Source organism: Lissotriton helveticus, chromosome 1_2, assembly GCF_964261635.1.
Source record: "Lissotriton helveticus chromosome 1_2, aLisHel1.1, whole genome shotgun sequence".
NCBI lineage: Eukaryota > Metazoa > Chordata > Amphibia > Caudata > Salamandridae > Lissotriton > Lissotriton helveticus.
In genome coordinates this window covers 432,695,146-432,718,018 of record NC_136058.1, presented here as the reverse complement: position 1 = coordinate 432,718,018, position 22,873 = coordinate 432,695,146, and the positions used below count along the sequence as shown (strand labels likewise).

General features: G+C 54.1%; 1 protein-coding gene across 3 annotated transcripts in view; it reads right to left on the bottom strand.

The window, feature by feature from the left end:
• Positions 1–22,873, bottom strand: part of LOC144807652 (uncharacterized) — a 166,742-nt gene that overhangs the window by 9,504 nt on the left and 134,365 nt on the right. For all 3 annotated transcript variants that reach the window (XR_013606374.1, XR_013606373.1, XR_013606372.1), the window contains exon 2: positions 718–807. The gene's annotated coding sequence lies outside the window, so the exon portion shown is untranslated. The remainder of the gene's footprint in view (positions 1–717; positions 808–22,873) is intronic.

Here is a 22,873-nt window from a genome sequence, read left to right as displayed (position 1 = left end):
TCTTTCTAATTACAAAAAGTTCTAAAGACCACAGATGCACTAATGCACATAAAAGAAACCAGGGCACATTTGTGCTTGTTTTCTGCAGATTTAGACAGGGGGGCAAACTGATCCACACCATTTTTCTGTTTGCGTTAAATGAATGCATAGATTCTGACAAATCTTTAAATGTTTATTATGGGAGTGTTATTTTCTTCTGGCATCTATTGCAAGATTATCAAAAATGGTGCAGGAAGCGTTTCTTTTCCAAAAAAGGCCATTTATGGATTAAGATCAGCTAAGCTTTCATTTACACTTCAAAATGATGGACAATACATATAATAAGTTTCTACATTGCATCTGTAATATGGATACTGCATCAACATGCAATGGCAAAGCCAAGAAGTCTGGCTATAAAGTGTTAAGATGGGAAAAGAACAGGAGCAACAGGTCCTCGCAGGTAAGAACCGTGGTGTAACACAGCCAGCCGGACAGGGCCAGGAAGGACAGACGAGATGTCCGTGTGGTGAGAGCCGTTGAATTACAAGATAGTCATGGAGCCGCTGTAGTTTACAGATCGGACACCGCAGTTACGGATGTGGAGCAGCAGGTGGCGTGAAATGAGGTTGGATCTTAGACACCAATTCCTGAAGGACAACAACAGGGCATGCAGGTGGAGCCAAAGAAACACTCAACCCTACGGCTCACATCTGTCCACTGATATTCTCTGTCACTTACCCTTTCTCACACAGAACGATGATAGATGTGGTTGATAATTGTAAGGCTGCACTTCAAAAATATTCCAGGTGTTCCAAGCCACAGTGAGTGCTGCAAAGACACAAGACACAGCATTAGTGAAAGACTCAAAGTATTGTGTCACTCTCCACACACACATTCCCTCTCTGGTCATCTCTCTGCAGCCCCCCTACCCTGCTCTGCATAAACTGTCGAAGCATTATAGACCCCAGTGTCATGCTGCTTCCAGTGTCCACCTTACACCCCGCAGCCCCCTACCCTGCTCTGCATAAACTGTCGAAGCATTATAGACCCCACTGTCATGCTGCTCCAGTGTCCACCTTACACCCCGCAGCCCCCTACCCTGCTCTGCATAAACTGTAGACGCATTATAGACTCCCCTGTCATGCTGCTTCCAGTGTCCACCTTACACCCCGCAGCCCCCCTACCCTGCTCTGCATAAACTGTAGAAGCATTATAGACTCCCCTGTCATGCTGCTTCCAGTGTCCACCTTACACCCCGCAGCCCCCTACCCTGCTCTGCATAAACTGTAGAAGCATTATAGACTCCCCTGTCATGCTGCTTCCAGTGTCCACTTTACACCCCGCAGCCCCCTACCCTGCTCTGCATAAACTGTAGAAGCATTATAGACTCCGAGTCTCATGCTGCTTCCAGTGTCCACCTTACACCCCGCAGACCACCTACCCTGCTCTGCATAAACTGTAGACGCATTATAGACTCCCGTTGTCATGCTGCTTCCAGTGTCCACTTTACACCCCGCAGCCCCCCTACCCTGCTCTGCATAAACTGTTGAAGCATTATAGACTCCCCTGTCATGCTGCTCCCAGTGTCCACCTTACACCCCGCAGCCCCCCTACCCTGCTCTGCATAAACTGTAGAAGCATTATAGACTCCACTGTCATGCTGCTTCCAGTGTCCACCTTACACCCCGCAGCCCCCTACCCTGCTCTGCATAAACTGTAGAAGCATTATAGACTCCCCCGTCATGCTGCTTCCAGTGTCCACCTTACACCCCGCAGCCCCCCTACCCTGCTCTGCATAAACTGTAGACGCATTATAGACCCCACTGTCATGCTGCTCCCAGTGTCCACCTTACACCCCGCAGCCCCCCTACCCTGCTCTGCATAAACTGTAGAAGCATTATAGACTCCCCTGTCATGCTGCTCCCAGTGTCCACTTTACACCCCACAGACCCCCTACCCTGCTCTGCATAAACTGTAGAAGCATTATAGACTCCCCTGTCATGCTGCTTCCAGTGTCCACCTTACACCCCGCAGCCCCCCTACCCTGCTCTGCATAAACTGTCGAAGCATTATAGACTCCAGTGTCATGCTGCTCCCAGTGTCCACCTTACACCCGGCAGCCCCCTACCCTGCTCTGCATAAACTGTAGAAGCATTATAGACTCCCCTGTCATGCTGCTTCCAGTGTCCACCTTACACCCAGCAGCCCCCCTACCCTGCTCTGCATAAACTGTAGACGCATTATAGACCCCACTGTCATGCTGCTTCCAGTGTCCACCTTACACCCCGCAGCCCCCTACCCTGCTCTGCATAAACTGTAGAAGCATTATAGACTCCCCTGTCATGCTGCTCCCAGTGTCCACCTTACACCCCGCAGACCCGCTACCCTGCTCTGCATAAACTGTCGAAGCATTATAGACTCCCAGTGTCATGCTGCTCCCAGTGTCCACCTTACAACCCGCAGCCCCCTACCCTGCTCTGCATAAACTGTAGACGCATTATAGACTCCCAGTGTCATGCTGCTCCCAGTGTCCACCTTACACCCCGCAGACCCCCTACCCTGCTCTGCATAAACTGTAGAAGCATTATAGACCCCACTGTCATGCTGCTTCCAGTGTCCACCTTACACCCCGCAGACCCCCTACCCTGCTCTGCATAAACTGTAGACGCATTATAGACTCCAGTGTCATGCTGCTTCCAGTGTCCACCTTACACCCCGCAGCCCCCTACCCTGCTCTGCATAAACTGTAGAAGCATTATAGACCCCACTGTCATGCTGCTCCCAGTGTCCACCTTACACCCCGCAGCCCCCCTACCCTGCTCTGCATAAACTGTAGAAGCATTATAGACTCCCCTGTCATGCTGCTTCCAGTGTCCACCTTACACCCCGCAGACCCCCTACCCTGCTCTGCATAAACTGTAGACGCATTATAGACTCCAGTGTCATGCTGCTTCCAGTGTCCACCTTACACCCCGCAGCCCCCTACCCTGCTCTGCATAAACTGTAGACGCATTATAGACTCCCCTGTCATGCTGCTGCCAGTGTCCACCTTACACCCCGCAGACCCCCTACCCTGCTCTGCATAAACTGTAGACGCATTATAGACTCCAGTGTCATGCTGCTTCCAGTGTCCACCTTACACCCCGCAGCCCCCCTACCCTGCTCTGCATAAACTGTAGAAGCATTATAGACTCCCAGTGTCATGCTGCTCCCAGTGTCCACCTTACACCCCACAGCCCCCCTACCCTGCTCTGCATAAACTGTAGAAGCATTATAGACTCCCCTGTCATGCTGCTTCCAGTGTCCACCTTACACCCCGCAGCCCCCTACCCTGCTCTGCATAAACTGTAGAAGCATTATAGACTCCCCTGTCATGCTGCTCCCAGTGTCCACCTTACACCCCGCAGCCCCCTACCCTGCTCTGCATAAACTGTAGAAGCATTATAGACTCCCCTGTCATGCTGCTCCCAGTGTCCACCTTACACCCCGCAGCCCCCTACCCTGCTCTGCATAAACTGTAGAAGCATTATAGACTCCCCTGTCATGCTGCTCCCAGTGTCCACCTTACACCCCGCAGCCCCCCTACCCTGCTCTGCATAAACTGTAGAAGCATTATAGACTCCCCTGTCATGCTGCTTCCAGTGTCCACTTTACACCCCGCAGCCCCCTACCCTGCTCTGCATAAACTGTAGAAGCATTATAGACCCCAGTGTCATGCTGCTTCCAGTGTCCACCTTACACCTTGCAGCCCCCTACCCTGCTCTGCATAAACTGTAGAAGCATTATAGACTCCCCTGTCATGCTGCTCCCAGTGTCCACCTTACACCCCGCAGCCCCCTACCCTGCTCTGCATAAACTGTAGAAGCATTATAGACTCCCAGTGTCATGCTGCTGCCAGTGTCCACTTTACACCCCGCAGACCCCCTACCCTGCTCTGCATAAACTGTAGACGCATTATAGACTCCCAGTGTCATGCTGCTCCCAGTGTCCACCTTACACCCCGCAGCCCCCTACCCTGCTCTGCATAAACTGTAGAAGCATTATAGACTCCCAGTGTCATGCTGCTCCCAGTGTCCACCTTACACCCCGCAGCCCCCTACCCTGCTCTGCATAAACTGTAGAAGCATTATAGACTCCCAGTGTCATGCTGCTCCCAGTGTCCACCTTACACCCCGCAGCCCCCTACCCTGCTCTGCATAAACTGTAGAAGCATTATAGACTCCCCTGTCATGCTGCTCCCAGTGTCCACCTTACGCCCCGCAGACCCCCTACCCTGCTCTGCATAAACTGTCGAAGCATTATAGATTCCCAGTGTCATGCTGCTTCCAGTGTCCACTTTACACCCCGCAGCCCCCTACCCTGCTCTGCATAAACTGTAGAAGCATTATAGACTCCCCTGTCATGCTGCTCCCAGTGTCCACCTTACACCCCGCAGCCCCCCTACCCTGCTCTGCATAAACTGTAGACGCATTATAGACTCCCCTGTCATGCTGCTTCCAGTGTCCACCTTACACCCCGCAGCCCCCTACCCTGCTCTGCATAAACTGTAGAAGCATTATAGACTCCCAGTGTCATGCTGCTCCCAGTGTCCACCTTACACCCCACAGCCCCCCTACCCTGCTCTGCATAAACTGTAGAAGCATTATAGACTCTAGTGTCATGCTGCTCCCAGTGTCCACCTTACACCCCGCAGCCCCCTACCCTGCTCTGCATGAACTGTAGAAGCATTATAGACCCCACTGTCATGCTGCTTCCAGTGTCCACCTTACACCCCGCAGCCCCCCTACCCTGCTCTGCATGAACTGTAGACGCATTATAGACTCCACTGTCATGCTGCTTCCGGTGTCCACCTTACACCCCACAGACCCCCCACCCTGCTCTGCATAAACTGTAGAAGCATTATAGACTCCCCTGTCATGCTGCTTCCGGTGTCCACCTTACACCCCGCAGCCCCCCTACCCTGCTCTGCATAAACTGTAGAAGCATTATAGACTCCCCTGTCATGCTGCTTCCAGTGTCCACCTTACACCCCGCAGCCCCCTACCCTGCTCTGCATAAACTGTAGAAGCATTATAGACTCCCAGTGTCATGCTGCTTCCAGTGTCCACCTTACACCCCGCAGCCCCCTACCCTGCTCTGCATAAACTGTCGAAGCATTATAGACCCCAGTGTCATGCTGCTCCCAGTGTCCACTTTACACCCCGCAGCCCCCTACCCTGCTCTGCATAAACTGTAGAAGCATTATAGACTCCCAGTGTCATGCTGCTTCCAGTGTCCACCTTACACCCCGCAGCCCCCTACCCTGCTCTGCATAAACTGTCGAAGCATTATAGACCCCACTGTCATGCTGTTCCCAGTGTCCACCTTACACCCCGCAGCCCCCCTACCCTGCTCTGCATAAACTGTAGAAGCATTATAGACTCCAGTGTCATGCTGCTTCCAGTGTCCACCTTACACCCCGCAGCCCCCTACCCTGCTCTGCATAAACTGTAGAAGCATTATAGACTCCACTGTCATGCTGCTCCCAGTATCCACCTTACACCCCGCAGCCCCCTACCCTGCTCTGCATAAACTGTAGACGCATTATAGACTCCCAGTGTCATGCTGCTGCCAGTGTCCACTTTACACCCCGCAGACCCCCTACCCTGCTCTGCATAAACTGTAGACGCATTATAGACTCCCGTTGTCATGCTGCTCCCAGTGTCCACCTTACACCCCGCAGCCCCCCTACCCTGCTCTGCATAAACTGTAGACGCATTATAGACTCTAGTGTCATGCTGCTTCCAGTGTCCACTTTACACCCCGCAGCCCCCCTACCCTGCTCTGCATAAACTGTAGACGCATTATAGACTCCCCTGTCATGCTGCTCCCAGTGTCCACCTTACACCCCGCAGCCCCCCTACCCTGCTCTGCATAAACTGTAGAAGCATTATAGACTCCAGTGTCATGCTGCTTCCAGTGTCCACCTTACACCCCGCAGCCCCCCTACCCCGCTCTGCATAAACTGTAGAAGCATTATAGACTCCCATTGTCATGCTGCTCCCAGTGTCCACCTTACACCCCGCAGCCCCCCTACCCTGCTCTGCATAAACTGTAGAAGCATTATAGACTCCCATTGTCATGCTGCTCCCAGTGTCCACCTTACACCCCGCAGCCCCCCTACCCCGCTCTGCATAAACTGTAGAAGCATTATAGACTCCCATTGCCATGCTGCTCCCAGTGTCCACCTTACACCCCACAGCCCCCCTACCCTGCTCTGCATAAACTGTCGAAGCATTATAGACTCCCCTGTCATGCTGCTCCCAGTGTCCACCTTACACCCCGCAGCCCCCCTCCCCTGCTCTGCATAAACTGTCGAAGCATTATAGACTCCCCTGTCATGCTGCTCCCAGTGTCCACCTTACACCCCGCGGCCCCCCTACCCTGCTCTGCATAAACTGTAGACGCATTATAGACTCCACTGTCATGCTGCTTCCAGTGTCCACCTTACACCCCGCAGCCCCCTACCCTGCTCTGCATGAACTGTAGACGCATTATAGACTCCCAGTGTCATGCTGCCCCCAGTGTCCACCTTACACCCCGCAGCCCCCCTACCCTGCTCTGCATAAACTGTAGAAGCATTATAGACTCCCAGTGTCATGCTGCTTCCAGTGTCCAGCTTACACCCCGCAGCCCCCCTACCCTGCTCTGCATAAACTGTAGACGCATTATAGACCCCAGTGTCATGCTGCTCCCAGTGTCCACCTTACACCCCGCAGCCCCCCTACCCTGCTCTGCATAAACTGTAGAAGCATTATAGACCCCACTGTCATGCTGCTTCCAGTGTCCACCTTACACCCCGCAGCCCCCTACCCTGCTCTGCATGAACTGTAGACGCATTATAGACTCCACTGTCATGCTGCCCCCAGTGTCCACCTTACACCCCGCAGCCCCCTACCCTGCTCTGCATAAACTGTAGAAGCATTATAGACTCCACTGTCATGCTGCTTCCAGTGTCCACCTTACACCCCGCAGCCCCCTACCCTGCTCTGCATGAACTGTAGACGCATTATAGACTCCACTGTCATGCTGCCCCCAGTGTCCACCTTACACCCCGCAGCCCCCTACCCTGCTCTGCATAAACTGTAGAAGCATTATAGACTCCACTGTCATGCTGCTTCCAGTGTCCACCTTACACCCCGCAGCCCCCCTACCCTGCTCTGCATAAACTGTAGACGCATTATAGACCCCACTGTCATGCTGCTTCCAGTGTCCACCTTACACCCCGCAGCCCCCTACCCTGCTCTGCATAAACTGTAGAAGCATTATAGACCCCACTGTCATGCTGCTTCCAGTGTCTACCTTACACCCCGCAGCCCCCTACCCTGCTCTGCATAAACTGTAGAAGCATTATAGACCCCACTGTCATGCTGCTTCCAGTGTCCACCTTACACCCCGCAGCCCCCTACCCTGCTCTGCATAAACTGTAGAAGCATTATAGACCCCACTGTCATGCTGCTTCCAGTGTCCACCTTACACCCCGCAGCCCCCTACCCTGCTCTGCATAAACTGTCGAAGCATTATAGACTCCACTGTCATGCTGCTTCCAGTGTCCACCTTACACCCCGCAGCCCCCCTACCCTGCTCTGCATAAACTGTAGACGCATTATAGACCCCACTGTCATGCTGCTTCCAGTGTCCACCTTACACCCCGCAGCCCCCTACCCTGCTCTGCATAAACTGTAGAAGCATTATAGACCCCACTGTCATGCTGCTTCCAGTGTCCACCTTACACCCCGCAGCCCCCTACCCTGCTCTGCATAAACTGTAGAAGCATTATAGACTCCCCCGTCATGCTGCTTCCAGTGTCCACCTTACACCCCGCAGCCCCCCTACCCTGCTCTGCATAAACTGTAGAAGCATTATAGACCCCACTGTCATGCTGCTCCCAGTGTCCACTTTACACCCCGCAGCCCCCTACCCTGCTCTGCATAAACTGTAGACGCATTATAGACTCCAGTGTCATGCTGCTTCCAGTGTCCACCTTACACCCCGCAGCCCCCCTACCCTGCTCTGCATAAACTGTAGACGCATTATAGACTCCAGTGTCATGCTGCTTCCAGTGTCCACCTTACACCCCGCAGACCCCCTACCCTGCTCTGCATAAACTGTAGAAGCATTATAGACCCCAGTGTCATGCTGCTCCCAGTGTCCACCTTACACCCCGCAGCCCCCCTACCCTGCTCTGCATAAACTGTAGAAGCATTATAGACTCCCCTGTCATGCTGCTCCCAGTGTCCACCTTACACCCCGCAGCCCCCCTACCCTGCTCTGCATAAACTGTAGAAGCATTATAGACCCCAGTGTCATGCTGCTCCCAGTATCCACCTTACACCCCGCAGCCCCCTACCCTGCTCTGCATAAACTGTTGAAGCATTATAGACTCCCCTGTCATGCTGCTTCCAGTGTCCACCTTACACCCCGCAGCCCCCCTACCCTTCTCTGCATAAACTGTAGAAGCATTATAGACTCCCAGTGTCATGCTGCTCCCAGTGTCCACCTTACACCCCACAGCCCCCCTACCCTGCTCTGCATAAACTGTCGAAGCATTATAGACTCCCAGTGTCATGCTGCTCCAGTGTCCACCTTACACCCCGCAGCCCCCTACCCTGCTCTGCATAAACTGTAGACGCATTATAGACTCCAGTGTCATGCTGCTTCTAGTGTCCACCTTACACCCCGCAGCTCCCCTACCCTGCTCTGCATAAACTGTAGACGCATTATAGACTCCCCTGTCATGCTGCTCCCAGTGTCCACCTTACACCCCGCAGACCCCCTACCCTGCTCTGCATAAACTGTCGAAGCATTATAGACTCCCAGTGTCATGCTGCTCCCAGTGTCCACCTTACAACCCGCAGCCCCCTACCCTGCTCTGCATAAACTGTAGACGCATTATAGACTCCCCTGTCATGCTGCTTCCAGTGTCCACCTTACACCCCGCAGCCCCCCTACCCTGCTCTGCATAAACTGTCGAAGCATTTTAGACTCCCAGTGTCATGCTGCTCCAGTGTCCACCTTACACCCCGCAGACCCCCTACCCTGCTCTGCATAAACTGTAGACGCATTATAGACTCCAGTGTCATGCTGCTTCCAGTGTCTACCTTTCACCCCGCAGACCCCCTACCCTGCTCTGCATAAACTGTAGAAGCATTATAGACTCCACTGTCATGCTGCTTCCAGTGTCCACCTTACACCCCGCAGCCCCCTACCCTGCTCTGCATAAACTGTAGACGCATTATAGACCCCACTGTCATGCTGCTTCCAGTGTCCACCATACACCCCGCAGACCCCCTACCCTGCTCTGCATAAACTGTAGAAGCATTATAGACTCCACTGTCATGCTGCTTCCAGTGTCCACCTTACACCCCGCAGCCCCCCTACCCTGCTCTGCATAAACTGTAGACGCATTATAGACCCCACTGTCATGCTGCTTCCAGTGTCCACCTTACACCCCGCAGCCCCCTACCCTGCTCTGCATAAACTGTAGACGCATTATAGACCCCACTGTCATGCTGCTCCCAGTGTCCACCTTACACCCCGCAGCCCCCTACCCTGCTCTGCATAAACTGTAGAAGCATTATAGACTCCCCTGTCATGCTGCTCCCAGTGTCCACCTTACACCCCGCAGCCCCCTACCCTGCTCTGCATAAACTGTCGAAGCATTATAGACTCCCAGTGTCATGCTGCTTCCAGTGTCCACCTTACACCCCGCAGCCCCCCTACCCTGCTCTGCATAAACTGTAGACGCATTATAGACTCCCAGTGTCATGCTGCTCCCAGTGTCCACCTTACACCCCGCAGCCCCCTACCCTGCTCTGCATAAACTGTAGAAGCATTATAGACCCCACTGTCATGCTGCTTCCAGTGTCCACCTTACAACCCGCAGCCCCCTACCCTGCTCTGCATAAACTGTAGACGCATTATAGACTCCCCTGTCATGCTGCTTCCAGTGTCCACCTTACACCCCGCAGCCCCCCTACCCTGCTCTGCATAAACTGTAGACGCATTATAGACTCCCCTGTCATGCTGCTCCCAGTGTCCACTTTACACCCCGCAGACCCCCTACCCTGCTCTGCATAAACTGTAGAAGCATTATAGACTCCCAGTGTCATGCTGCTTCCAGTGTCCACCTTACACCCCGCAGCCCCCCTACCCTGCTCTGCATAAACTGTAGACGCATTATAGACTCCCCTGTCATGCTGCTCCCAGTGTCCACTTTACACCCCGCAGACCCCCTACCCTGCTCTGCATAAACTGTAGAAGCATTATAGACTCCCAGTGTCATGCTGCTTCCAGTGTCCACCTTACACCCCGCAGCCCCCCTACCCTGCTCTGCATAAACTGTCGAAGCATTATAGACCCCAGTGTCATGCTGCTTCCAGTGTCCAAATTACACCCCGCAGCCCCCTACCCTGCTCTGCATAAACTGTAGAAGCATTATAGACTCCAGTGTCATGCTGCTCCCAGTGTCCACCTTACACCCCGCAGCCCCCCTACCCTGCTCTGCATAAACTGTAGAAGCATTATAGACTCCACTGTCATGCTGCTTCCAGTGTCCACCTTACACCCCGCAGCCCCCTACCCTGCTCTGCATAAACTGTCGAAGCATTATAGACTCCCCTGTCATGCTGCTTCCAGTGTCCACCTTACACTCTGCAGCCCCCTACCCCGCTCTGCATATACTGTAGACGCATTATAGACTCCCGTTGTCATGCTGCTCCCAGTGTCCACCTTACACCCCGCAGACCCCCTACCCTGCTCTGCATAAACTGTAGAAGCATTATAGACTCCCATTGTCATGCTGCTTCCAGTGTCCACCTTACACCCCACAGCCCCCTACCCTGCTCTGCATAAACTGTAGAAGCATTATAGACCCCAGTGTCATGCTGCTTCCAGTGTCCACCTTACACCCCGCAGACCCCCTACCCTGCTCTGCATAAACTGTAGAAGCATTATAGACTCCCAGTGTCATGCTGCTTCCAGTGTCCACCTTACACCCCGCAGCCCCCCTACCCTGCTCTGCATAAACTGTAGACGCATTATAGACTCCAGTGTCATGCTGCTTCCAGTGTCCACCTTACACCCCGCAGACCCCCTACCCTGCTCTGCATAAACTGTGGAAGCATTATAGACTCCCAGTGTCATGCTGCTCCCAGTGTCCACCTTACACCCCGCAGCCCCCCTACCCTGCTCTGCATAAACTGTAGAAGCATTATAGACTCCCCTGTCATGCTGCTCCCAGTGTCCACCTTACACCCCGCAGCCCCCCTACCCTGCTCTGCATAAACTGTAGAAGCATTATAGACCCCAGTGTCATGCTGCTCCCAGTATCCACCTTACACCCCGCAGCCCCCTACCCTGCTCTGCATAAACTGTAGACGCATTATAGACTCCAGTGTCATGCTGCTCCCAGTGTCCACCTTACACCCCACAGCCCCCCTACCCTGCTCTGCATAAACTGTCGAAGCATTATAGACTCCCAGTGTCATGCTGCTCCAGTGTCCACCTTACACCCCGCAGACCCCCTACCCTGCTCTGCATAAACTGTAGACGCATTATAGACTCCAGTGTCATGCTGCTTCTAGTGTCCACCTTACACCCCGCAGCTCCCCCACCCTGCTCTGCATAAACTGTAGACGCATTATAGACTCCCCTGTCATGCTGCTCCCAGTGTCCACCTTACACCCCGCAGACCCCCTACCCTGCTCTGCATAAACTGTCGAAGCATTATAGACTCCCAGTGTCATGCTGCTCCCAGTGTCCACCTTACAACCCGCAGCCCCCTACCCTGCTCTGCATAAACTGTAGACGCATTATAGACTCCCCTGTCATGCTGCTCCCAGTGTCCACCTTACACCCCGCAGACCCCCTACCCTGCTCTGCATAAACTGTCGAAGCATTATAGACTCCCAGTGTCATGCTGCTCCCAGTGTCCACCTTTCAACCCGCAGACCCCCTACCCTGCTCTGCATAAACTGTAGACGCATTATAGACTCCAGTGTCATGCTGCTTCCAGTGTCCACCTTACACCCCGCAGCCCCCCTACCCTGCTCTGCATAAACTGTCGAAGCATTATAGACTCCCAGTGTCATGCTGCTCCAGTGTCCACCTTACACCCCGCAGACCCCCTACCCTGCTCTGCATAAACTGTAGAAGCATTATAGACCCCAGTGTCATGCTGCTCCCAGTGTCCACCTTACACCCCGCAGCCCCCCTACCCTGCTCTGCATAAACTGTAGAAGCATTATAGACCCCAGTGTCATGCTGCTCCCAGTATCCACCTTACACCCCGCAGCCCCCTACCCTGCTCTGCATAAACTGTTGAAGCATTATAGACTCCACTGTCATGCTGCTGCCAGTGTCCACCTTACACCCCGCAGCCCCCTACCCTGCTCTGCATAAACTGTAGACGCATTATAGACTCCAGTGTCATGCTGCTCCCAGTGTCCACCTTACACCCCACAGCCCCCCTACCCTGCTCTGCATAAACTGTAGAAGCATTATAGACTCCACTGTCATGCTGCTTCCAGTGTCCACCTTACACCCCGCAGCCCCCTACCCTGCTCTGCATAAACTGTCGAAGCATTATAGACTCCCAGTGTCATGCTGCTCCAGTGTCCACCTTACACCCCGCAGACCCCCTACCCTGCTCTGCATAAACTGTAGACGCATTATAGACTCCAGTGTCATGCTGCTTCTAGTGTCCACCTTACACCCCGCAGCTCCCCTACCCTGCTCTGCATAAACTGTAGACGCATTATAGACTCCCCTGTCATGCTGCTCCCAGTGTCCACCTTCCACCCCGCAGACCCCCTACCCTGCTCTGCATAAACTGTAGACGCATTATAGACCCCACTGTCATGCTGCTCCCAGTGTCCACCTTACAACCCGCAGCCCCCTACCCTGCTCTGCATAAACTGTAGACGCATTATAGACTCCCCTGTCATGCTGCTCCCAGTGTCCACCTTACACCCCGCAGCCCCCCTACCCTGCTCTGCATAAACTGTAGACGCATTATAGACTCTAGTGTCATGCTGCTTCCAGTGTCCACCTTACACCCCGCAGCCCCCTACCCTGCTCTGCATAAACTGTAGACGCATTATAGACTCCCGTTGTCATGCTGCTTCCAGTGTCCACCTTACACCCCACAGACCCCCTACCCTGCTCTGCATAAACTGTCGAAGCATTATAGACTCCCAGTGTCATGCTGCTCCCAGTGTCCACCTTTCAACCCGCAGACCCCCTACCCTGCTCTGCATAAACTGTAGACGCATTATAGACTCCAGTGTCATGCTGCTTCCAGTGTCCACCTTACACCCCGCAGCCCCCCTACCCTGCTCTGCATAAACTGTAGACGCATTATAGACCCCACTGTCATGCTGCTTCCAGGGTCCACCTTACACCCCACAGCCCCCCTACCCTGCTCTGCATAAACTGTAGAAGCATTATAGACTCCCAGTGTCATGCTGCTCCCAGTGTCCACCTTACGCCCCGCAGCCCCCTACCCTGCTCTGCATAAACTGTAGAAGCATTATAGACTCCACTGTCATGCTGCTTCCAGTGTCCACCTTACACCCCGCAGCCCCCTACCCTGCTCTGCATAAACTGTAGAAGCATTATAGACTCCCCTGTCATGCTGCTCCCAGTGTCCACTTTACACCCCGCAGCCCCCCTACCCTGCTCTGCATAAACTGTCGAAGCATTATAGACTCCACTGTCATGCTGCTCCCAGTGTCCACCTTACACCCCGCAGCCCCCCTACCCTGCTCTGCATAAACTGTAGAAGCATTATAGACTCCCCTGTCATGCTGCTCCCAGTGTCCACTTTACACCCCGCAGCCCCCCTACCCTGCTCTGCATAAACTGTAGACGCATTATAGACTCCCAGTGTCATGCTGCTTCCAGTATCCACCTTACACCCCGCAGCCCCCCTACCCTGCTCTGCATAAACTGTCGAAGCATTATAGACTCCAGTGTCATGCTGCTGCCAGTGTCCACCTTACACCCCGCAGACCCCCTACCCTGCTCTGCATAAACTGTAGAAGCATTATAGACTCCACTGTCATGCTGCTTCCAGTGTCCACCTTACACCCCGCAGCCCCCCTACCCTGCTCTGCATAAACTGTAGACGCATTATAGACTCCCAGTGTCATGCTGCTTCCAGGGTCCACCTTACACCCCGCAGCCCCCCTACCCTGCTCTGCATAAACTGTCGAAGCATTATAGACCCCAGTGTCATGCTGCTTCCAGTGTCCACCTTACACCCCGCAGCCCCCTACCCTGCTCTGCATAAACTGTAGAAGCATTATAGACTCCCCCGTCATGCTGCTTCCAGTGTCCACTTTACACCCCGCAGCCCCCCTACCCTGCTCTGCATAAACTGTCGAAGCATTATAGACTCCCAGTGTCATGCTGCTCCCAGTGTCCACCTTACAACCCGCAGCCCCCTACCCTGCTCTGCATAAACTGTAGACGCATTATAGACTCCACTGTCATGCTGCTCCCAGTGTCCACCTTACACCCCGCAGCCCCCCTACCCTGCTCTGCATAAACTGTAGACGCATTATAGACTCCCCTGTCATGCTGCTTCCGGTGTCCACCTTACACCCCGCAGCCCCCTACCCTGCTCTGCATAAACTGTAGACGCATTATAGACTCCAGTGTCATGCTGCTTCCAGTGTCCACCTTACACCCCGCAGCTCCCCTACCCTGCTCTGCATAAACTGTAGACGCATTATAGACTCCCCTGTCATACTGCTTCCAGGGTCCACCTTACACCCCGCAGCCCCCCTACCCTGCTCTGCATAAACTGTAGACGCATTATAGACTCCACTGTCATGCTGCTTCCAGTGTCCACCTTACACCCCGCAGCCCCCCTACCCTGCTCTGCATAAACTGTAGAAGCATTATAGACTCCCAGTGTCATGCTGCTGCCAGTGTCCACCTTACACCCCGCAGCCCCCGTACCCTGCTCTGCATAAACTGTAGAAGCATTATAGACTCCGAGTCTCATGCTGCTTCCAGTGTCCACCTTACACCCCGCAGACCACCTACCCTGCTCTGCATAAACTGTAGAAGCATTATAGACTCCCCTGTCATGCTGCTCCCAGTGTCCACCTTACACCCCGCAGACCCCCTACCCTGCTCTGCATAAACTGTAGAAGCATTATAGACTCCCCTGTCATGCTGCTCCCAGTGTCCACCTTACACCGCGCAGACCCCCCACCCTGCTCTGCATAAACTGTAGAAGCATTATAGACTCCACTGTCATGCTGCTTCCAGTGTCCACCTTACACCCAGCAGCCCCCCTACCCTGCTCTGCATAAACTGTAGACGCATTATAGACTCCCCTGTCATGCTGCTCCCAGTGTCCACCTTACACCCCGCAGCCCCCTACCCTGCTCTGCATAAACTGTAGACGCATTATAGACTCCACTGTCATGCTGCTTCCAGTGTCCACCTTACACCCCGCAGCCCCCCTACCCAGCTCTGCATAAACTGTAGAAGCATTATAGACTCCCAGTGTCATGCTGCTGCCAGTGTCCACCTTACACCCCGCAGCCCCCGTACCCTGCTCTGCATAAACTGTAGAAGCATTATAGACTCCGAGTCTCATGCTGCTTCCAGTGTCCACCTTACACCCCGCAGCCCCCCTACCCTGCTCTGCATAAACTGTATACGCATTATAGACTCCAGTGTCATGCTGCTCCCAGTGTCCACCTTACACCCCGCAGACCCCCCACCCTGCTCTGCATAAACTGTAGAAGCATTATAGACTCCACTGTCATGCTGCTTCCAGTGTCCACCTTACACCCCGCAGACGGATGTATGACGTTACAACGCATACTTTTACTCCGCAGACCGTTACAACGCGACTTTTACACCGCATACCGTTACAACGCATAGCGCTTAGAGGTGCTGGATAGTGGTAAGTATAATTTACTATTCTAACTCCAGTCCCCGTGGACCCTAGGGAAGGTGTTGGATAGTAAATTATACTTATTCCCTATCCTAGAGCGCCCCCCAGCGCAATGCGTTGTAATGGTATGCGGAGTAAAAGTCGCGTTGTAATGGTAGTGCGGAGTAAAAAATGCGTTGTAACAGCTGTATACCCCCGCAGACCCCCTACCCTGCTCTGCATAAACTGTAGAAGCATTATAGACTCCCAGTGTCATGCTGCTGCCAGTGTCCACCTTACACCCCACAGACCCCCTACCCTGCTCTGCATAAACTGTAGACGCATTATAGACTCCACTGTCATGCTGCTTCCAGTGTCCACCTTACACCCCGCAGCCCCCCTACCCTGCTCTGCATAAACTGTAGAAGCATTATAGACTCCACTGTCATGCTGCTCCCAGTGTCCACCTTACACCCCGCAGCCCCCCTACCCTGCTCTGCATAAACTGTAGAAGCATTATAGACTCCAGTGTCATGCTGCTCCCAGTGTCCACCTTACACCCCGCATCCCCCTACCCTGCTCTGCATAAACTGTAGAAGCATTATAGACTCCCCTGTCATGCTGCTTCCAGTGTCCACCTTACACCCCGCAGCCCCCTACCCTGCTCTGCATAAACTGTAGAAGCATTATAGACTCCGAGTCTCATGCTGCTTCCAGTGTCCACCTTACACCCCGCAGCCCCCTACCCTGCTCTGCATAAACTGTAGACGCATTATAGACTCCAGTGTCATGCTGCTTCCAGTGTCCACCTTACACCCCGCAGCCCCCTACCCTGCTCTGCATAAACTGTAGACGCATTATAGACTCCAGTGTCATGCTGCTTCCAGTGTCCACCTTACACCCCGCAGCCCCCTACCCTGCTCTGCATAAACTGTAGAAGCATTATAGACTCCAGTGTCATGCTGCTGCCAGTGTCCACCTTACACCCCGCAGACCCCCTACCCTGCTCTGCATAAACTGTAGACGCATTATAGACTCCCCTGTCATGCTGCTCCCAGTGTCCACCTTACACCCCGCAGCCCCCTACCCTGCTCTGCATAAACTGTAGAAGCATTATAGACTCCCCTGTCATGCTGCTTCCAGTGTCCACCTTACACCCCGCAGCCCCCCTACCCTGCTCTGCATAAACTGTAGACGCATTATAGACTCCCAGTGTCATGATGCTGCTTCCAGTGTCCACTTTACACCCCGCAGCCCCCCTACCCTGCTCTGCATAAACTGTAGATGCATTATAGACTCCACTGTCATGCTGCTTCCAGTGTCCACTTTACACCCCGCAGCCCCCCTACCCTGCTCTGCATAAACTGTAGATGCATTATAGACTCCACTGTCATGCTGCTTCCAGTGTCCACTTTACACCCCGCAGCCCCCTACCCTGCTCTGCATAAACTGTAGATGCATTATAGACTCCACTGTCATGCTGCTTCCAGTGTCCACTTTACACCCCGCAGCCCCCTACCCTGCTCTGCATAAACTGTCGAAGCATTATAGACTCCCCTGTCATGCTGCTTCCAGTGTCCACCTTACACCACGCAGCCCCCTACCCTGCTCTGCATAAACTGTCGAAGCATTATAGACCCCACTGTCATGCTGCTTCCAGTGTCCACCTTACACCCCGCAGCCCCCCTACCCTGCTCTGCATAAACTGTCGAAGCATTATGGACCCCACTGTCATGCTGCTTCCAGTGTCCACCTTACACCCCGCAGCCCCCTACCCTGCTCTGCATAAACTGTAGACGCATTATAGACTCCCCTGTCATGCTGCTTCCAGTGTCCACCTTACACCCCGCAGCCCCCTACCCTGCTCTGCATAAACTGTAGAAGCATTATAGACTCCCCTGTCATGCTGCTTCGAGTGTCCACCTTACACCCCGCAGACCCCCTACCCGGCTCTGCATAAACTGTCGAAGCATTATAGACTCCAGTGTCATGCTGTTCCCAGTGTCCACCTTACACCCCGCAGCCCCCTACCCTGCTCTGCATAAACTGTAGAAGCATTATAGACTCCCCTGTCATGCTGCTTCCAGTGTCCACCTTACACCCCGCAGACCCCCTACCCTGCTCTGCATAAACTGTAGACGCATTATAGACTCCCGTTGTCATGCTGCTGCCAGTGTCCACCTTACACCCCGCAGCCCCCCTACCCTGCTCTGCATAAACTGTAGAAGCATTATAGACTCCACTGTCATGCTGCTTCCAGTGTCCACCTTACACCCCGCAGCCCCCTTACCCTGCTCTGCATAAACTGTAGAAGCATTATAGACTCCAGTGTCATGCTGCTCCCAGTGTCCACCTTACACCCCGCAGCCCCCTTACCCTGCTCTGCATAAACTGTAGAAGCATTATAGACTCCCCTGTCATGCTGCTCCCAGTGTCCACCTTACACCCCGCAGACCCCCTACCCTGCTCTGCATAAACTGTCGAAGCATTACAGACTCCAGTGTCATGCTGCTCCCAGTGTCCACCTTACACCCCGCAGCCCCCCTACCCTGCTCTGCATAAACTGTAGACGCATTATAGACTCCCAGTGTCATGCTGCTTCCAGGGTCCACCTTACACCCCGCAGCCCCCCTACCCTGCTCTGCATAAACTGTAGAAGCATTATAGACTCCACTGTCATGCTGCTTCCAGGGTCCACCTTACACCCCGCAGCCCCCTACCCTGCTCTGCATAAACTGTCGAAGCATTATAGACCCCAGTGTCATGCTGCTCCCAGTGTCCACCTTACACCCCGCAGCCCCCCTACCCTGCTCTGCATAAACTGTAGACGCATTATAGACTCCCCTGTCATGCTGCTTCCGGTGTCCACCTTACACCCCGCAGCCCCCTACCCTGCTCTGCATAAACTGTAGACGCATTATAGACTCCCCTGTCATGCTGCTCCCAGTGTCCACCTTACACCCCGCAGCCCCCCTACCCTGCTCTGCATAAACTGTCGAAGCATTATAGACTCCCAGTGTCATGCTGCTCCCAGTGTCCACCTTACACCCCGCAGCCCCCTACCCTGCTCTGCATAAACTGTAGAAGCATTATAGACTCCACTGTCATGCTGCTTCCAGTGTCCACCTTACACCCCGCAGCCCCCCTACCCTGCTCTGCATAAACTGTAGACGCATTATAGACTCCCAGTGTCATGCTGCTTCCAGTGTCCACCTTACACCCCGCAGCCCCCTACCCTGCTCTGCATAAACTGTAGAAGCATTATAGACTCCCAGTGTCATGCTGCTTCCAGGGTCCACCTTACACCCCGCAGCCCCCCTACCCTGCTCTGCATAAACTGTCGAAGCATTATAGACCCCAGTGTCATGCTGCTCCCAGTGTCCACCTTACACCCCGCAGCCCCCCTACCCTGCTCTGCATAAACTGTAGACGCATTATAGACTCCCCTGTCATGCTGCTTCCGGTGTCCACCTTACACCCCGCAGCCCCCTTACCCTGCTCTGCATAAACTGTAGAAGCATTATAGACTCCCCTGTCATGCTGCTCCCAGGGTCCACCTTACACCCCGCAGACCCCCTACCCTGCTCTGCATAAACTGTCGAAGCATTATAGACTCCAGTGTCATGCTGCTCCCAGTGTCCACCTTACACCCCGCAGCCCCCCTACCCTGCTCTGCATAAACTGTAGACGCATTATAGACTCCCAGTGTCATGCTGCTTCCAGGGTCCACCTTACACCCCGCAGCCCCCCTACCCTGCTCTGCATAAACTGTCGAAGCATTATAGACCCCAGTGTCATGCTGCTCCCAGTGTCCACCTTACACCCCGCAGCCCCCCTACCCTGCTCTGCATAAACTGTAGACGCATTATAGACTCCCCTGTCATGCTGCTTCCGGTGTCCACCTTACACCCCGCAGCCCCCTACCCTGCTCTGCATAAACTGTAGACGCATTATAGACTCCAGTGTCATGCTGCTTCCAGTGTCCACCTTACACCCCGCAGCCCCCCTACCCTGCTCTGCATAAACTGTAGACGCATTATAGACTCCCCTGTCATGCTGCTCCCAGTGTCCACCTTACACCCCGCAGCCCCCTACCCTGCTCTGCATAAACTGTCGAAGCATTATAGACTCCCCTGTCATGCTGCTCCCAGTGTCCACCTTACACCCCGCAGCCCCCTACCCCGCTCTGCATAAACTGTAGAAGCATTATAGACTCCCCTGTCATGCTGCTCCCAGTGTCCACCTTACACCCCGCAGCCCCCCTACCCTGCTCTGCATAAACTGTCGAAGCATTATAGACTCCCAGTGTCATGCTGCTGCCAGTGTCCACCTTACACCCCGCGGCCCCCCTACCCTGCTCTGCATAAACTGTAGACGCATTATAGACTCCCCTGTCATGCTGCTTCCAGGGTCCACCTTACACCCCGCAGCCCCCCTACCCTGCTCTGCATAAACTGTAGACGCATTATAGACTCCAGTGTCATGCTGCTTCCAGTGTCCACCTTACACCCCGCAGCCCCCCTACCCTGCTCTGCATAAACTGTAGAAGCATTATAGACCCCACTGTCATGCTGCTTCCAGTGTCCACCTTACACCCCGCAGCCCCCTACCCTGCTCTGCATAAACTGTAGACGCATTATAGACTCCCCTGTCATGCTGCTTCCGGTGTCCACCTTACACCCCGCAGCCCCCCTACCCTGCTCTGCATAAACTGTAGACGCATTATAGACTCCCAGTGTCATGCTGCTTCCAGGGTCCACCTTACACCCCGCAGCCCCCCTACCCTGCTCTGCATAAACTGTAGACGCATTATAGACTCCCCTGTCATGCTGCTTCCGGTGTCCACCTTACACCCCGCAGCCCCCTACCCTGCTCTGCATAAACTGTAGACGCATTATAGACTCCAGTGTCATGCTGCTTCCAGTGTCCACCTTACACCCCGCAGCCCCCTACCCTGCTCTGCATAAACTGTAGAAGCATTATAGACTCCACTGTCATGCTGCTCCCAGTGTCCACCTTACACCCCGCAGACCCCCTACCCTGCTCTGCATAAACTGTAGAAGCATTATAGACTCCCCTGTCATGCTGCTTCCAGTGTCCACCTTACACCGCGCAGACCCCCCACCCTGCTCTGCATAAACTGTAGAAGCATTATAGACTCCCAGTGTCATGCTGCTCCCAGTGTCCACCTTACACCCCGCAGCCCCCTACCCTGCTCTGCATAAACTGTAGAAGCATTATAGACCCCAGTGTCATGCTGCTTCCAGTGTCCACCTTACACCCAGCAGCCCCCCTACCCTGCTCTGCATAAACTGTAGAAGCATTATAGACTCCCCTGTCATGCTGCTTCCAGTGTCCACCTTACACCCCGCAGCCCCCTACCCTGCTCTGCATAAACTGTAGAAGCATTATAGACTCCCCTGTCATGCTGCTTCCAGTGTCCATCTTACACCCCGCAGCCCCCTACCCTGCTCTGCATAAACTGTCGAAGCATTATAGACTCCCAGTGTCATGCTGCTTCCAGTGTCCACCTTCCACCCCGCAGACCCCCTACCCTGCTCTGCATAAACTGTAGAAGCATTATAGACTCCCAGTGTCATGCTGCTGCCAGTGTCCAACTTACACCCCGCAGCCCCCCTACCCTGCTCTGCATAAACTGTAGAAGCATTATAGACTCCCCTGTCATGCTGCTCCCAGTGTCCACCTTACACCCCGCAGACCCCCTACCCTGCTCTGCATAAACTGTAGAAGCATTATAGACTCCCCTGTCATGCTGCTCCCAGTGTCCACCTTACACCCCACAGCCCCCTACCCCGCTCTGCATAAACTGTAGAAGCATTATAGACTCCCAGTGTCATGCTGCTCCCAGTGTCCACCTTACACCCCGCAGCCCCCCTACCCTGCTCTGCATAAACTGTAGAAGCATTATAGACTCCCCTGTCATGCTGCTGCCAGTGTCCACCTTACACCCCGCAGCCCCCTACCCTGCTCTGCATAAACTGTAGAAGCATTATAGACTCCCAGTGTCATGCTGCTCCCAGTGTCCACCTTACACCCCGCAGACCCCCTACCCTGCTCTGCATAAACTGTAGAAGCATTATAGACTCCCCTGTCATGCTGCTCCAGTGTCCACCTTACACCCCGCAGACCCCCTACCCTGCTCTGCATAAACTGTAGAAGCATTATAGACCCCACTGTCATGCTGCTTCCAGTGTCCACCTTACACCCCGCAGCCCCCCTACCCTGCTCTGCATAAACTGTAGACGCATTATAGACTCCCCTGTCATGCTGCTCCCAGTGTCCACCTTACACCCCGCAGACCCCCTACCCTGCTTTGCATAAACTGTAGACGCATTATAGACTCCCCTGTCATGCTGCTGCCAGTGTCCACCTTACACCCCGCAGACCCCCTACCCTGCTCTGCATAAACTGTAGAAGCATTATAGACTCCCCTGTCATGCTGCTCCCAGTGTCCACCTTACACCCCGCAGACCCCTACCCTGCTCTGCATAAACTGTCGAAGCATTATAGACTCCCAGTGTCATACTGCTTCCAGTGTCCACCTTACACCCCGCAGCCCCCCTACCCTGCTCTGCATAAACTGTAGACGCATTATAGACCCCAGTGTCATGCTGCTTCCAGTGTCCACCTTACACCCCGCAGCCCCCTACCCTGCTCTGCATAAACTGTATACGCATTATAGACTCCCCTGTCATGCTGCTGCCAGTGTCCACCTTACACCCCGCAGACCCCCTACCCTGCTCTGCATAAACTGTAGAAGCATTATAGACTCCCAGTGTCATGCTGCTCCCAGTGTCCACCTTACACCCCGCAGTCCCCCTACCCTGCTCTGCATAAACTGTCGAAGCATTATAGACTCCAGTGTCATGCTGCTGCCAGTGTCCACCTTACACCCCGCAGCCCCCGTACCCTGCTCTGCATAAACTGTCGAAGCAT